Genomic DNA, 11,427 nt, shown 5'->3' on the forward strand with positions numbered 1-11,427 from the left:
GATGTGTTATGTTTTATTAACAAGAAAAATGTTCAACAGTAGAGGGAATAGTGAACATCTTTGTCTTTCTCCTAGTTTGAATGAACTTCTAGTGCAATATTTCCAAAATTGATATTTTGGATGAGAAGGTTTTTTTCCTAAATGTTTTCTTTTTTATTTATTTTTATTTATTTGTTTTTATGTGGTGCTGAGGATCAAACTCAGTGCCTCACCTGGGCAAGGCAAGCACGCTCCCACTGAGCCACAACCCCAGCCCCTGATAAGTTTTTTTTAATCTATCTTATTATGAACATTTCAAACATACATCAAAGTTGAAAGAACTTTACACCTGCCTACCCTGTTCTACTATATTTGATTTATTATAGATGTAGCATCTATTTACCCAATAATCAAATCATCTTATTTTTTTGATGTATTTCTTCACATTTAACTAGACTTTTTAAGGGTTTCTCTATCTTGTCAAAATTTTCAAAAAATATATTTTTAATTTATTTTTCTATTCTGCCATTTTCTCCTTATTGTTGACTTAATACATTATTTTTTAGCTTTCATGTTTATTAACATTTTCTCCAGTTTTTTTAAGTTTGTTTTGCTTTTTTCCTTGTGATAGCTTGTATAAAATGATTTACTTATTTATTTTCAGTCTTTTTTTATTTATTTTTGAAAATATATAAATTTCTGTATTTGACCTGAATATGTAGTGATTTCATTCTCAATTATATCTAGATTATAATTTTAGTTTAGATTTGTTCTTTGACCATGAGGTATTTAAAAGTGTATTTTATTTTTGAGGTGACTCTATTTTCATTTTTGGCTGTTTTTGTGAGTAGAAGCTAATTGTATTGCACTATTTTTTAAAAAAATATTTTTTTAGTTGTAGATGGACACAATATCTTTATTTTTATGTGGTGCTGAGGATTGAACCCAGTGCCTCACATGTGTGAGGCAGGCTCTATACCACTGAGCTACAGTAGGCCCCAGCCCCTGTATTGCACTATTATCTAATACTGTGACTTTTATGATTTCTAGTAAATGTGCTTTCTCTTGTGACTCAGTATATGATCAATCTTTTCAAGGGTTTCATAGCCATTTAAAAATTTTTATAGAGTACAATTTATCTTATTTTTAAATAGTTTATTTATATGTAGTATTTAATGGAAAATTGTTTGGTGTGTGTATTAAAGACAGAAGATATTTGTGTGTGTGTGTGTGTGTGTGTGTGTGTGTGTGTGTGTATTACTGAGGGTTGACCCTGGGGCACTCTACCACTGAGCCACACCCCCAGACTCTTTTATTTTTTATTATGAGATAGGGTCTCACTAAATTGCCTAGACTAGCCTTGACCTGTGATCCTCCTGCCTCAAACTCCCACTAGGATTACAGATATGTCCCATCATGCCTGGCTCAGAAGATATGCTTTGTAGATTCTTTGTAAATAATATATTTTATCAGTATCTCTCTTTATTCTAAAGAATTTTGCCTCAAATACTAATTTTTCTAATGTTTAATGCCATCATATAAGTTTTGTATTGATTACAGAATGTCAAGTTAACTCATAAATTATTCAATTAAACAACAGTTAATGGTATAGTGTATATTTTTCCAGATCATTTTCTATCTATACATTTATAAATATTTGCATTTAAATATAGTTTTTAGGGGCTGGGGATGTAGCTCAAGTGGTAGCACGCTGGCCTGGCATGCGTGTGGCCTGGGTTCCATCCTCAGCACCACATACAAACAAAGATGTTGTGTCCGCCGAGAACTAAAAAATAAATAAATATTAAAAGTTATCTCTCTCTCTCTCTCTCTCTCTCTCTCTCTTTCTCTAAATATATATAGATATATATATATTTTCTAATTCAAAAGGGGACATAAATATATATGTAAGCTTACATTTTGTTTTATTGACTTCAGTGGTTTTTGCTTGTTTTTCTTCTTTTTTTAAAATTTTTTTTGTGGTGCTGAAGATTGAACCCAAGACCTCATGAGTTGCTAGACAAGTACTCTACTACTGATCTACATCCTCAGTCCTAGATGGGTTCTTTCATCTAGGAACAGTCCCTGGCACAAAATAAGTACCTTGTATTTTTTAGTATTTATTATTTAAATTTTGTATTGCTTTATCAGTTTTCACAGTAAATTATCATATAATCTGCATACAATGATATTTTATAACAATTCTAGTTATCCTCCACCATCATATTGTATCCAAAGTAGGCATCTTAACTCTAGGCAATTAGGAAGGGATAGAAAGGAGAGGAGCAGTGAACAAAATAAAACCATTCCTTTTCACAAATGGCATGATTGTTTGCACAGAAATCTCAAATACCACACATGAACAACCACAGATCCTTAGTCAATTTAGCAAGGTTGTAATATACAATGTCAATATGCAAAAATCAATCACATTTTTATATAATAGCAATAAACAATACTATTTATAGTAGTTCCAAAAATACGAAATAAGTAAAACTCATAACATCTACAGGATCTTTATGCTCAAAACTAAAAAGTGTTGATGAAAGAAATCTCCAAAGACATGAATAAATGAAGAGACACCTCATGTTCAGGGATTGAAATAGTCAAATATTAGAGATTCAAGTTCTCCCTAAATCAATCTATAGATTTAGTATAATTCCTATCAAAATTACAACAAGGTTGTGACCTGTCAACGCTAAAGTTTATATGAAAAGGCAAAGGACTTAGAAAAACCAAAATTATTCTGAAAAGATTACTAATGTGGGATATTAAGATTTGTTAAATAGCCACAATATGGTATTTTAGAGGAGATACACAAATAAACCAATAGAACAGAATGAAGAATGAAAAAATAGACCCCCAAAAAATCTTGATCAAAATTTTACACTTTATATAAAAATTTAATCAACATGGAGGTTGGAACATACCTCTGTGTTAGAACATGTGACTAGTATGCATGAGTCCCTGGGTTCTATCCCTAACACCCAAAGCAAAAAAAAAAAAAAAAAAACTCAAGATGAATGATAGAAGTGAATGTAAATCATAAAAATAGACTTTTTTTTTTCAAAGAATGCATAAGGAAAAATCTGAAACTTTCATATATTGATGGTGGAAATGCCAAATGGTACAATAATTCTGGGAAGCACTTAGGCAGTAACATAATACTATGTGACCTGCCAATCTCAATCCTAGATATTTACCCCAGAGAAAAGTTATACTTAAACAAAACCTGTACATAAAAAGTTATGAAGGCTCTATTAAAAATTGTCAAAACTCAGAAACAACTCAAATATCCTTCAAGGGGTGAGTGAATAAACAAACTGTTATATACATGCAATGGAATAATAATCAGCAATAAAAAGTATTGACCATGCAACAACTTAGCTAAGTGTCAAAGGCATTATATGGAGTGAAAGAAGATGGTCTTGAAAGGTTACATTGTTTCCATTTACAGGACTTTTTAAAAAAGTTACTTCTTTTAATTTTATCTATCTATCTATCTATCTATCTATTTATTTATTTATATGTGGTTCTGAGGATTGAACCCAGGGCCTCGCATGTGGTAGGCAAACATTCTACTGCTGAGCCACAACCCCAGCCCTATAGGACATTTTTCTAAAGACAAAACTAGTGATTGAAAACAGATCAGGGATTAGAAGTGGGGACTGTGACTTCAAAGCAATCACATGATGAAGGTTTAGTGGGTAATGGAACTGTCCTATATTCTGATTGTGGTGGTTCTGCAAATACATGCATGTGTTAAAATTTATGGAACTATACACACACACACAATCAGATTTGCTATATACTGATAAAAATAAATAAAGCAGAATAAAAATAGATTCTAGAAATAGAATGATACCTGTTATGATTGGTGGGCCAGTACATAATACAGCTTTGTCTAACCATTTATTCTCCTTATAATTTTTTTTTTCTGGGAATTCTAAGGTCACTGTAAAATATCCTAAATTCAAGTAAGTCTGTGTGCCCAAATTAGTTAACCCTGATATATTCCTCAAGGTATATCACTTAGAATTATTTCAGTGGAAAATAATAGCAAAGTCAACACAAAGAGAATCAATCAATAAGCCATTTTACTATTTTCTATAAGTGCAGATATTGAGAGACTCCAGAATAAGTAATTTATCTAGCAAAATCATTAAGCACCCAGTTTCCCTTTATCCTATTCACACTCTTTAGTCAGTTGGTCCTTCACTTTATGATCACAAGATCACTACAGCTACTCAGGCATGCCATAGTCATAAAATAACATCAAGAGGCTAGAAGAAAGAATATAACTGGGGCTGGGGTAGTAACTCAGCAGTAGAATATTCACCTAGCACATTTAAGGCCCTGGGTTTGATCCTCAGCACCACATAAAATAATAAATAAAATAAAGGTATTGTGTCCAACTAAAGTAAAAAATAAATATTAGAAAAAAGAATATAACTGTTCCTTATTAAGACTAAGAGAAACTTTTCCCTATGCCTCCAGTAGAGATCCCCTCCTATTAAATAGAAATCATGTTTCATGCTCATGCCTAAACCAATCATTGGACAAGGGAAATGGAATCGGCATGATTAGTTAGCTCAGACCAGTGCCACTTATAGTGCATTCTCTGGACTGGGGCCAGTCTAAAAAACTGACTGTGACAAAAATTGGGAATACATACATTTAGAAACTTTTATAACAAGTTCACTGAATGATTGTTAAATCTTTTTAATTTGATAAAAAATTGAGGCTTGTATTTTGTAGATCTTCATTAGAGAATCCCAATTGCTTTGATGCACAGGGTTGCTCTGTATGAAAACAAAAATCAGGTCTCCATTAGGAAGGAAGAAAGTAAGGGATGGCCATTAGGTAGGGAATCAACAATGTGGGCCATGTAAGAACAAACAAACAAAAATGGTGGGGATGGCCAGGCGAGGTGGAGCACACTTGTAATCCCAGTGGCTCAGGAAGCTGAGGTAGGAGGATTGCGAGTTTAAAGCCAGCCTTGGCAACAGTGAGGCACTAAGCAACTCAGTGAGAACCTGTCTCTAAGTAAAATACAAAATAGGGTTGGGGATGTGGCTCAGTGGTCAAGTGCCCCTGAGTTCAATCCCCGGTACACAGACATGCAAAAAAAGAAAAATGGTGGGGATGCTGCTGTTCCATAAAACCCTGGAAATTTTCTGACAAGAATTAATTTGGGTTGAGCACTGAAGAGCAGGCTCTCCTTTTGGCTTTACTTGCACTCACCTACAGTTCCACCACTCCCAGGGAGTACAGTCACCTCTTTGAGAAGCCACACCCCAAAACCTGTTTCCCAGTTGGCCCAACATTCCCTGTGGTTTTTCTTGATACCTGAGAGTTACTCCTTAGAAAGGCATGATTGGCTTATATCTGTCCATCTTGCTCACAACAACAATAAAAACAAAACAAAAAAAGAACAAAATATTCACTAGACATGCCAAATTAGGCACATCCAGTCAGTTGGACACGGTGACTTTGTGGTCTGAGACACCATCTTTCAAATGTTTTTGAATTCAATTCACAGAATAAGAAACATTTGACATCACAACTTTGCATAAGGCACACACACACACACACACACACACACACACACACATACAAACCTGAAACCAAAGTCTCACAAAACATTATTTACCTTTTTTATGTAAATGAACTGCATTTTTTCAAAAAGCCTACCTTTGCCTAGTATGCATGAGGCTCTGGGTTTGATCCCCAGCACTGCAAAATAAATAAATAAATTCTAGTTATGTTTTCACTTTTCTATTCATTTTTTAAATGTTGGTTTCATCCTTCTAAATTAATTTCACAGTCCACCAATGCTTCACAACCTGCAGTTTAGAAAGAACTGCCCTAATGGGTGAGGTGTGATGATTCCCACTTCCAGAGGCCTTTAGAGTGGCCACCAGTAGCCCTGTGTGGGATGTCATAGCACCATTTTCATCAGTTTCAGGACCTGAGCCCCAACTCAGAACAATGCTTCTGCAACCTTATCTTTTTCCTCATCAGCTTCCCTGACCTCAGAGCTAAGGCCAGAGGCCCTTCAGGCTGTGCAATGTAGCTTGAGTTGCCCTAGCAACACTTGGATGTAATTGACTCCTGCAGTCACCTGCTCCTGCCTAGCCTGCTTCTCTGCACTGTGGGATGTGGCCCTTTTTCTCCTGCTTTTCATAACAATTTCTTCATCCTTGTTATATAGACATATGTCTCCTTATTCGTCCCTCCCCACCCCTATGAATGGTCAGATTCTTGGCACATACCTCCCTGGTACTGTCCACATTGCCAAAAACTTGCTCTGACATGATTAAACACCAGCAGAGATGGATGATTTGCATTTCTTTCAGATCACAAACAACCTCTAGTGTTGGTCAGTTTAACTCAAAGATCACAAACTCAAATGTAGGCAAGGACTAAACAGGTCACACAAAAGTCTAGGTAGGAACTGTACCCCTTACAAAAAGAAGCAGTGGCTACTCTGTCCCTCTAAGTCTGCCATACAGAAAGGCATATTCACATGGCAAGAGTCTTTGAACTCTTCCAGGGGAACCATAAAAGCTGCATCTTTATGTGAACTCTACCAAGTTTTATATGCTGACAAATAATTGCAAAAATATTTTTGAAAAATTTTATGGGCAAAATCAAACACATCTGTGGATTGGATCTGTTCACCAGGCTACCAGTTTCCCAGCTCTGCTTTAAGCTCTCTTTTATCCTCTGTCTTGCATTTGGACTTGATGTCCTCTGCCATCTGGGGCCAACAAAAACAAAAACAAAAACAGTAACTGCTTAAATTAGCTTTAAATTTCTCTCCCTCTCAAATGGATGGCCACATTAATCAGGCTAGACTTTTAAGAAACATTCATGGGGCAAAACCAGTTTGATCCACTATCCCTTCTGGGTACTGTGAACCCAATTCTACCCATTATTCTGTTCCCAGTTTGTTCTAGTCATACAATTAAAATGTAAGGTCTACCAGAAATCCCTGCCTTCTCAGGAAAGGGATACTTCTTTTGGTTCTTCCCTTTGACCACATCCATCAGTTAAGTAGTATTTCAGTTTTTGTACTCCCACTTGTCCATAAAATAGAAACTTCTGCCCTTCAGAAGTATTGGAAAGAGAGTTTCCCAGCACCTACTTCCCTGACTTTCACTCCTCACTTCCTCTCCACAATGAATTGATTGGTGAAGTCTCCAAAATGCAACTGAGTGCTTGTTGCTCAACCTCTGCTGAGTTCTCTTGCCCTTAGCATACCTGTGTTTCCTCTCCATCCTCTTTGGGGTAGGCTCACAATGGTAGAGAGACTTGCAGGTAGATGAGTACCCTTTCTGCCATTGAAAAGGTGAGGATCTGCTTTAGAGATCCATTAATCTTCTGAGAAGGGTGCAGAAGTTGAGGCTTGGGATGAACAAGTTGGAAAACTGATTCAGGCTGCAGACCATGGACCTATTCTCTAAGCCAGCCTTGTCAACAGTCCATCTCAATATTCTTATCCTTTGAATTCTGTGCCTATTTCTCAATTCATTCCCAATTCAGGGAAGACAGTAGAGTGATTACATTACCTTTAGAGAGACTCCACTATGTATGGCTGCAGAAATCTTGGTATATGGATCCAGTGGCTGGCATTTGAGGGAGACAATTATCCTTATGAGAATGTGGTAACTAATATGTACAGGTGTTATGGCTGCCTTTTTCCCCCATAAGGGCAGGAGCCATATAAAGTACTGGCCATGAACATCATTGATTTTGAGAGTTTACAGCAGTTTATATGATGATTGTTGTCTATGGTGTCTACCTTTTTTGTACAGGTATGGGTCTCATTATGTTGCCCAGGCTGTGTTTGAACTCCTGAGTTCAAGCAATCCTTCTGCTTCAACCTCCCAAGTAGCTGGGACAACAGGTGCACACCCAACTAATAGCTACTTTTAATAGACAGCAGCCTTAGAAAGAACAGTTCTCAGACTTTTTTGTCCTTACACTTTGGTTGTTGTCTAAAAGCAGCCAGGCCTATCTGGACTCAGAGTAAGAACAGACTGTCCATGCTTTTGTGGCTTAAGGCAGGGCTTGGAGTATTAGGAAAAGAATATTTTAGTCTTGTTTAAGGTTCACCTCAAAAAGAGCTTCAATAATCAGGACTTTTCACCTTTGGAAGACTGAATAATTTTTTTTCCTTTTTTCCTATTTCTCAGCTAGGATTATAGGTTGGAACTTTAAACCGCCAAATTAGTCAAACTCCATGTGAACCACAGAATATTAAAGAGTAAGATTATATCTCTTATGTTCTAATAGGTGGCATTCTACCTCTATTTTGTTCTGAATTGTTGCCTTTTTTTTCAGTTCTGGGGATCAAACTCAAGGCCTTGTACATGTTAGGTAAGTGCGCTACCACTGAGCTACATTCCCAGACTAGCTCATTCTTGTGGGAAGCAAAAAAGCTATGAAGGAGCTGCCTTCTTGAATTTTTGTGGCATATCTGCAGAATCCTAGACTCACTCCCCCTACTATCACCTTCACATAGACATAGGTTGGCTCTAGATTTATTAGTTACATAAGCCATGACAATGATTTTGGAATTTTAAAGACCTAGACTATGGGCTTAATTTAGTAAGAGGGGTGATTTTTATCAGGTACAGATAATGGGATGGGAGAACTTATACAAAAGATATATCAATTTATTGCATCAAGGTGGAAAACAAGTCATAAAATTATTAAAATTCCAAAAGCTAAGCAAGAAAAAAACTTTAAACACCACCTTTACTAGGAATATGGTTTACTCATGAAATCAAGAAATTAATATATTTCTTTTAAAACAATACTTTGTGCTGACTTATCTGTGAAGGAGATAATATAGTTTCTGGGATTTGCTTTAATATTCTCTAGAAAAAATGCATAAATAGATGAATTAAAATTGGCAAGGTGCTGATAATTGTTGAAGCCAAGTGCTTGATTCATTATACTACTACACATTATAATAGTTCATATAGTATCTTCCTTAATTTTGTGTATGTTTGAAGTTTCCCATAATAAAATGTTAGGGAAAATAGTAAGCTTTGGTCTTACTGTTAGAACAAAGAACAGTGAGAGAATGAAAGGAAAAACATACAGAAAGATATGCTGTTTAAGTTGGAGAACAAGAGGGGTCTCATACAAAAAAGTGATTTTGGGGAACAGTCTAAACATAGATGAAGAGCAAAGAAGATACACCAAGGTCTAAAGGGTCTTAAAGATTTAACTATAGAGCTAGGGATGTGGCTCAAGCGGTAGTGCACTCGCCTGGCATGTGTGCGGCCCGGGTTCGATCCTCAGAACCACATACAAACAAAGATGTTGTGTCCGCCAAAAACTAAAAAATAAATATAAAAAAATTTAAAGTGAGGAGATATTTAAATTGTTACCAGGTCATAGGGGTTTTTCTGGGTCTCAAAGGGACCAAGAAAAGATAGGGGAAAAAGCCCAATTATTTTACTAATGAGAGTCGATATCTAAAATGCTGTTGAGCCATATGCTTCTAAAGGTGCCATTTACAGAGTCCACACTTAAATCAATTGGTCAAAATCACATGGTAGGCACCCCACCCATAACACATTCAAAGTCTAATCTTAGAACCTGTGAATATGCTATATTACATGACAAAGAGATTCTGCAGATATAAAAAAAGATAGAGATCACAACTTTTCAATCATTCAATCTTAATGTGTCAATTAGTAATGATTTTGTTTCCTTCTAAAGTTTTTACCTTTGATGCTCTCTGTTCTATTAAATCAGTACATCTAAAGAGTGTTAATAGCTGTACTAGTAGATACCCATGACTTGTTTCCTTGTCAATGGAAATTCCTTATCAGTTTTCTCACAATGAAGAACAATGTTCATCTGTCTTCATATATTCACATATATATTTTATATATATGTTCATATACATGTTATGGATGTGTGTATAGTTACAATGTTAAGAAATAACCACTGTCACCACTTTATTAAACATTTAAATTTGGAAATAAATGTCAATATTTTCAAAAGTAAAAGAAAGACACAGACTTTAAAATAGAGAGATTATCCTGGATTATCCACATAGGCCCAGTCTCATTTTAGCCTGAGCCCTTAAAGGCAGAGAAAGTGATATGGTAGAAGGAGAGATTTTGAGTGTAAAATGAAGAGACCAAGTGCCAGGATGGAGAAGAAGCCTCTAGGCATTAAAAATGGTCCCCAGCTGACAGCCAACAAGAAAACTGGGCCCTCAGTCCTATCAGCATAAAGAGTGGATTTGAACAACAACTCAAATTAAACTCCCCATGAGTGCCCAGATGCCTGATATCTTGATTATTGCTTTGTGAAACCAATAGTAGAGAAACCAGTCAAGCCATATTAGTTTTCTGATTTATGGAACAGTGAGAGAACAAATTTATATTTTTAGGCATCTAAGTTTGTGGTAATTTATTGCAACAGCAATAGGAAATTATTACATATCATCATATTCAGTGGGTACACAATATTTAGACATATTTAGGAAGGGAAGACTTAGGAGATCTTTGTAAAGCATCATGCATATCAAGGCAACTCAATAATGAGTGGAGAAGCAAGTATGGCATGTCTTTATGGATACATTCTCATGACATGTATGGGGTTAGGACTCTAAGAGAAAGTAACAGGGAAGATGATTCCTTGTTACAGAGGAATCAAACAAGCCAATTATGGATTAAGCCTGGGACAGATATTGACTAGTGGGAGAATACCTCCTGGTGGAATGATCCAATTCTGCTTAGGTGAAAAGTAGACAAGAATTGTTGAACAGTAGATGTTTTTGCAGGATTCAGAAATTTCTTCATTGCATAACTGTCACTATGATTAACTTCACAATACAAAGTATAGAGGAATTAGGAAAACAAATGGCTGGGTCTGAAAGCAAAATTAAAGAAAAGGTATATGGAGTATAGTCAGTGATAGAGTGCATGCTGAGCATGTGTGAAACCCTAGGTGCAATCACCAGCACCTAAAGCAAGGAAAGAAAGAAAAAGAAAGGAACACACTGTGATTAAAAATAGTAGTAGTCACCAGGTCAGACATTCCTAATTATTTTCTCATATCTGTTTTCATCTTCTTTCAAAGTACAGATGGTCCCTGACTTATGATGGTATGACTTAGGGTTTTGTTTGGTTTTTTTTTAGCTTTATGATAGTGGGAAAGCACTATGCACTCAGTAGAAACTACACTTGAAGCTTGAATTTTTTATGGTGTTAGGGATTGAATTGAGGGACTTGGCCATGATAGGCAAGTACTCGACCACTGAGCTACTTTGACTTTTGAATTTTGATATTTTTCTGGGACAGTGATATGTGATATAATTCTCTTGCCATGCACATGACCACAATGGTAAACAATTGATACTATACAGTATACTGTGTTGCTAGCATTTTTTAAATACATTTTTTATAACTTTAT

Source organism: Callospermophilus lateralis, chromosome X, assembly GCF_048772815.1.
Source record: "Callospermophilus lateralis isolate mCalLat2 chromosome X, mCalLat2.hap1, whole genome shotgun sequence".
Taxonomy (NCBI): domain Eukaryota; kingdom Metazoa; phylum Chordata; class Mammalia; order Rodentia; family Sciuridae; genus Callospermophilus; species Callospermophilus lateralis.